Source organism: Arachis ipaensis, chromosome B06 (genome assembly GCF_000816755.2).
Source record: "Arachis ipaensis cultivar K30076 chromosome B06, Araip1.1, whole genome shotgun sequence".
Taxonomy (NCBI): domain Eukaryota; kingdom Viridiplantae; phylum Streptophyta; class Magnoliopsida; order Fabales; family Fabaceae; genus Arachis; species Arachis ipaensis.
Window position 1 is genome coordinate 46,740,544 of NC_029790.2, and position 7,529 is coordinate 46,748,072.

Here is a 7,529-nt window from a genome sequence, read left to right on the forward strand (position 1 = left end):
TTCAAAAATCATCATACTGAACTAGGAGAATCAATAACACTATCTAAACTCTGAGTTTATTTTCTGGAGCTACAGAACTCAAAATGGCGCGCTTCCAATTGCGTTGGAAAGTAGACATCCAGGGCTTTCCAGAAATATATAATAGTCTATACTTTGGCCAAGTTTAGACGACGTAAAAGGGCGTTGAACGCCAGTTCTATGCTGCTATCTGGAGTTAAACGCCAGAAACATGTCACAAACCAGAGTTGAACGCCAGAAATACGTTACAACCTGGAATTCAACTCCAGAAAGAGCCTCTGTACGTGTAACATTCAAGCTCAGCCCAAGCACACACCAAATGGGTCCCGGAAGTGGATTTATGCATCAATTACTTATTTCTGTAAACCCTAGTAGCTAGTTTATTATAAATAGAACATTTTACTATTGTATTTGACATCTTGAGACGTCTGGTTCTTAGATCATGGGGGCTGGCCATTCGGCCATGCCTGAACCTTTCGCTTGTGTATTTTCAAACGGTAGAGTTTCTGCACTCCATAGATTAAGGTGTGGAGCTCTGCTGTTCCTCAAAGATTAATGCAAAGTACTACTGTTTTTCTATTCAATTCAACTTATTCCGCTTCTAAGATATTTATTCGCACTTCAACCTGAATGTGATGAACGTGACAATCATCATCGTTCCCTATGAACGCGTTCCTCAAAGATTATACAAAGTACTACCTTAGATTGAATGAGTATCTGTTGGATCTTTTAATCAGAATCTTCGTGGTATAAGCTAGATTGATGGCGGCATTCATGAGAGTCCGGAAAGTCTAAACCTTGTCTGTGGTATTCCGAGTAGGACTCTGGGATTGAATGACTGTGACGAACTTCAAACTCGCGAGTGCTGGGCGTAGTGATAGACGCAAAAGGAGGGTGAATCCTATTCTAGTATGATCGAGAACCTCAGATGATTAGCCGTGCTGTGACAGAGCATTTGGACCATTTTCACAAGAGGATAGGATGCAGCCATTGACAAGGGTGATGCCTCCAGACGATTAGCCATGCAGTGACAGCGCATCGGACTATTTTTCAGAGAGGATAAAAAGTAGCCATTGACAACGGTGATGTCCTTACATAAAGCCAGCCATGGAAAGGAGTAAGACTGATTGGATAAAGACAGCGGGAAAGCAGAGATTCAAAGGAACGAAAGCATCTCTATACGCTTATTTGAAATTCTCACCAATGAATTACATAAGTGTTTCTATCCTTATTTTCTTTCTATTTATTATTTATGTTCGAAAACTCCATAACTGTTTTATATCCGCCTGACTGAGATTTACAAGGTGACCATAGCTTGCTTCATACCAACAATCTCCGTGGGATCGACCCTTACTCAAGTAAGGTTTATTACTTGGACGACCCAGTGCACTTGCTGGTTAGTTGTATCGAAGTTGTGAATGAAAAACAATTTATTAAAACGTGCGTACAGAGTTTTTGATGCCGTTGCCTGAGATCACAATTTCGTGCACCGCTCTCACAACCCCCAATCCCCTTATAGCAAATAATAGCCACTTAATTGCAACTCCTAGGGAAGAAGTCCCGGGAGCTAAATACTCTTGCTTTATATTTGGTTTGAATTTATTATTTGATCTTGAGAATTCCTCGTTGGTTTGGACTATACTACCAATGAATTGATGCTTGTCTTTGATTGATTCCAAACTATGCAAGAATTCTCATTGTCAAATTTGACGCCGTTGCTGGGGAGTTGTAATGGTGCTTGTTATTGGCAATTGTAAATATGTCAATATGTAAATAGATTATTTTTGGTTGAGTGTACATATGTTGCTTGCTTGTTTTTGTTATTGTAAATATGTTATGTAAATAGTTGTTTTTAATTGATTGCTTGTTTTTGCTAAGTCTTAGGAGTTTATTTTATTTGTTCTTATTACCTTTGGTTTTTATTTCCTTTTTGTCCTATGAATTCTCACCCATTACATTGTGAGTTTTGTGCTATTGTGCTATAGAAATTGGGAATTTCAATTGCTTGTTACCTACATTGAATGAAAAGAATTGACAATAAGATATGGGTGCACAAGCTTTGGGAGCCTCAAAAGCCTTGGAGAATACAAGCTTGGGTGGTATTTCAAGGAGGTTTGATGAGAGCTCTCCATAAGTCCAACTTAAGGACAATAAACCAAAGTGCTAGGTGGAAGACACCCCACCATGGTAACATTGTTCTTACCCATTTTCTTGTAGATAATTTTTGTTTATTGCATTTTTGCTTATTTTGGTTTGCTTAGGATTAGTTTAATTTTGAGTTTAGTAGGTAAATTTGCATGTGGGTCATGAAATTTTGGATATTAGAATGTTTTTGGGGTTGAGCTTTCATTGAACTAAGGCTTGGTACCTTAGAATTTTGAAGAAAACTTTTGTGAAACAGGGCATCTGTACGTGCGCACGATGCTGTGCGTGCGCATAAAACTGCATTTTTTGCCACCTGTGCGGCCACACAAGCTTGTGCGTCTGCACACTCCTTGACATGCCCTCTGGTCACAGCGCCAGCACAGCCCGTGCGTGCGCGCTACCCTGTTTTTCTTTACCTGTGCGTGCGCACCAAGATGTGCGTCCGCACGTGTCTCCCTTCTTGCATAATCTTTTCGGGCGCATAGACGTGTACGTCCGCACACAATTGATAGCCCCTCTGGTGGGAGCGAAGGAACAACTTGTGCGCATGAACCCCTTCTATTTTTGATTCTGTGCGTGCGCACGGACCTGTGTGTGCATGCACACATGACCCTGCCCTACATGTTTAAAAAAAAATCAAAAATTCTTCTGTGCGTGCACACACCCTTGTGCGCACGCACACTTCTTACTCCCTCTTCTGCGAGGATTGCTCGCATAGAGTGTGCGAGTGCACACCTTCCTTTTTCCTCATAGTGTGCGTATGCACACGTGTCTGTGCGTATGCATGACCCTGTTTTCTCACTTTTATGCTTCTTTTTTCCTCTTCATTCTCTCTACTTCTTTCCTTCTTTTCTCTTCCTCTATCTTCTCCCCCTTTCACCCTATTTTATGCTTTTTCATGTCTATTTTGTTTGCATTTCGTTTTCATTTTAGTAATTTCATTAGTTTTGCTTTACTTACTTGTTAAGTGAATAAATTGCAAGTGTTGCTTAATTTTGATAGGGTTGCTTCTTGCTTGAAACTTACACCAATGCCCTTATACTTTGCCTTAACTTACCAAGTACCTAGTGGGTTTGGCTACTCATATTTTGATTGTACCACTAGGATAAATTATATAAGTGCATTGAATCAAGTGATTTGAGTTGAAATTCATCACATGCCCGGTACTTGTTCCTTGTTAATGCTTTGCATTTGTTTGAGTGACTTGACTTGATTTTTTATCAAGCTTATCACTTTTTGTAACAAGTACCTTTCCATGTGACTTTTTCATTATGTTTCATGATGAATAAGGAGTTTCCGTTTATTATGGGATTGGTTGTTGTTTATTGTGCTATTTTATATCAATCTTGCACTTTCACCTGCACAAATTCAATAACCAATATCAAATAATCAATTTACTTTTGTGGTTATTGATGGGACACTCGAGAGGATGCTATGTCGGTAAAGATTTTCTCAATAAAGTTGCGTTGCAAGTATAGCTCTACGGTTAACAAGCCTCGAGGATCAAATTTAGAGAGGAATTTGGTTGTCACAAGTTCAACCCCAATAAAAATATCCGAAGTATTCAAACCTCGGGTCATCTCACAAGGAATGGGCAAACATGTGCTTCAATATTGGTTAGAATTCCGGGGTTGCAAGTCATGAGCAAGAAAATAAAATGGGAATGTTAACAAGAAAGTAATCTTAAATGCAAGAAATTAATTCACATAACTAAGCAAGACATGAGCAATTCCAAACTAACAAGTAACATTCAATATGATTCAATTCTAACTAAACAAGTAACTATAACTAAGTCAAGTAATTAAGAATTTTGAGTTTTCAAATATGAATGATAACATCAACTCTTGGCTAAGCATGGGAATTGGGGTCACCATCCTAGTCTAATAACCGTATATTGATAATTATGAGGAACCAAACTCATTAAGTCTACTTTTATACTTGAAGTACGTCAAATGGTTTGGTCAACATCAACCCATAAGTTCTAACCTCACTACTAATTGACTTAATAGAAGGTTAGCGTCAATGGTTATCAAATTGACCACTAAGGTCTCCCAAATCATCAAATCCATTAGACCCAATGACTCAGGTTTACCCAATTCCCTTAGCCTAGGCCAAGAGTGAAAGGAACTACTCCATAATCAAGGTAAACAATTCATCAAACACTTGGTAAGAATTAATAAAAGATATGTTCAAATTGCAATTAAATTGAAATTAACAATACCCACTAATAATTATCAACATACAATCATCCAAACAACACAATTAATCATAGAAATCATCAATATAACATCAACAAGTCAAGATTCACAATATTCATGAAATGGGTATAAAATGACAATTGACAAGAATTCATAAAACTAACAAAAGATCTAAGCAAAATTATACTAAGGAATTCAAATTAAACTATCAAAACTAGTAATTAACAAGATCCAATTCACAATTCAACAAGGGAAGATCAAATTAAAACTAGATCTAGAGAGGAACAAGGGTTTCTCTCTCTAGAAGAACAAAGAACGAAAAACTAGCTAAAATTGTGTCTTAGTGTAAAATGAATGATCCCCCCTTTCCCCCTAGCATCCTTGGGTCTTTTCCATGCAGAAACAGCTTGAAATTAGGCCTCATGAGCCTCAGAAATTGCCAGGTACAATTTCCTTTAATGAGGTCACGTGCAGCTTCCCGCGCGTGCGCGCTATGCGTGCGCGCACGCCGATTACCTTTGTGATCCACACGTGTGCGCCAGGTGCGCGTGCGCATCGATAGGAATCTTCTGATCCACGCGGATGCGTCCATCTTTGCGCGCCGCTTCCAGCCATCCTCATCCACGCGTGCGCGTGGAGTGCACGTGCGCGCCAATGCTGATTTTCCCAAAAATTTAATTCTTCATGTTCCCTCCTTTTGTGCATGCTTTATTTCTCTCTTCTAGGTCATTTCTACCCTATAATTTCTGAAATTACTCAACAAATACATCACGGCATCGAATGACAATAGAAGAGGATTAAAATATGGCAATTTTAAGGCAAAACAAGCATGTTTTTCATCATGTAGCAATATTAGGAGGTGAACACAAAACCATGCATTTCTTGTGAATAAGTGTAAGAAATATTGACAAAACCCCTCAAATTCTACACAATATAAACCACAAAATTGGGGTTTATCAAATCTCTCCACACTTAAACCAAGCATGTCCTCATGCTTAGAATAAAAAGACCAAAGATTATGGTGAGAAAGGGTTTATGAAATGCAAACTACCTAAGCGAATGCATGCAACTAATGTAAAATCATCTACCTACTTGGTCAAGGGTAAATCTATCCTCCAAGAACACATGTGAACATATGGGGTGAAAATAGTACGTAGCTCATGACTCCTACCAAATTGAACATCACTAAGGGGTGCATATAACTCGCTAAATGAACGCTTGTGAAAGCCGGGTACAAAGAATTCAGCATCGAACCCTCACCAGAAGTGTATCCGCTCTATTCGCTCAAGTGTATAGGGTTCGTCACTCAATCTTCTCCTAATCATGCTTTCCAAGATTTGTCTTTCATCTAACAATCAACAATTACTTAATGCATGCTTACAAGTATCATGAGGTCTTATTCATGGGTTGTATTGGGGCTAGGGTGAAAATAAGGATGTATATGGCCAAGTGAGCTTAAAATTTGAGTCCTTGATTAACCTAGGATCCCACTAGACACATAGAACAACCTATACAACTATAATACATTACCTAGCTACCCTTGTGTTTCACTTTTTACATACTCATGCATTCTTTTCAATTCACATTCCATATGCATTGTTTTCTTCATCACCTTGTCTTGGGGTTTCTTTGTCCCCTTTTATTGCTTTTTTTTATGATCCCTTTTTTTTTGGGGCTTTATGTACAAAAGTTTCAATGCATATAGTTCAATCATTCAATACATGAGCATGTTCCCAAATCCTAGAATTTCAATTACACTACAATTATACACCTATATATCTACCCAAATTTCCCAAGTATACCCTCCCAATTGAATGACACACATGATGCACGGAAACTTGTCCTTTAACAAATCTCCTTCGGTAAGTATACCAAATTGTCGTCAAGTAAAAACTCACAATAGAGTGAGGTCGAATCCCACAGGGATTGATTGGTCAAGCAACTTTAATTGGAAGAATGCTCTAGTTGAGCTAAGCAGAAATTGGGTTGAGAATTGCAGAAAATTGAATGGCGGAAAAGTAAATTGCAGAAAATAAATGACGGAAGGTAAATTGTAGAATCTTAAATGGGGAAGGGGAGTTTAGCATGAAAGTAAATAGCAGAAAGTAAAGAGAATGAGTAAGATCAGAAATGGGGAGTTCATTGGTCTTAGGAGATGTTGCATTCTCCGGATGAAGTTCATTTTCATCTCTTCCTCAATCAATGCATTCATTGATCTCCTTGGCAATCTTAAGTGATCGAATTCCAATTCCTTGGTTCAAGTAAAAACTCACAATAGAGTGAGGTCGAATCCCACAAGGATTGGTTGAGTGAGCAATTCGGATTAGAAGTATGTTCTAGTTGAGCAGAATCACGATTTAGATGAGAATTGCGGAATGTAAAATTGCATGAATTAAAGAGCGAGAAGCTAAATTGCTGAAATTAAAAGGGATGGGGGTGATTGCATGAATTTAATTGCAGAATGTAAAGAGAAAGTGGTAAATCAGAAATGGGGAGTTCATTGGGTGTTAGGAGATATTGAGATCTCCGAATCAAAACAACTTTCATCCCTTCCTCAACCAATGCATTCATTGAATTTTGCTTGGCAATCTTATATGATTGGATCCCAATCCCTTGGCTCACCAATTCTCTCTAAAAACAAACAAATTCCCAATCCCTTGGTTTATATGTTCATAAGAAGAGATGATGCTCGATCACTGATTATACCACACAGTTTCATGAACCACAATTTGGTAGGATTACATGTCACAATATCCATCCAAACCGGAATCCAATTCACTGTGAGAAAGCTTCTCTAGCATGAATCCTCCATTCCTTTCCCAAGGTTCCGAAGGATTCCAATTATGGGTAGTTTCTTTTCCAAGACAACTACCCAATGGAATTAGATCGAGAAGCTTTCTAACAAAATTCAAGAGAAAAGATTGAAGAAGAAGATAAAACTATTATTGATTCATTGAATTACAATAGAGCTCCCTAACCCAATGAAAGGGGTTTAGTGAGTCATAGCTCTGAATTCAATTACAAAACTAAAAAAAAAATCCGAAGTTCTCCGTGTAAAAAAAAGTTCCTTTTCTAACTTAAATTCTATCCTATTTATACACTTTCTAAATTGAGCTTCTGTTGTGTTTCTTGGGCTTTGAGGCCTTTCCCTGATTTCCTTTTGCTTTG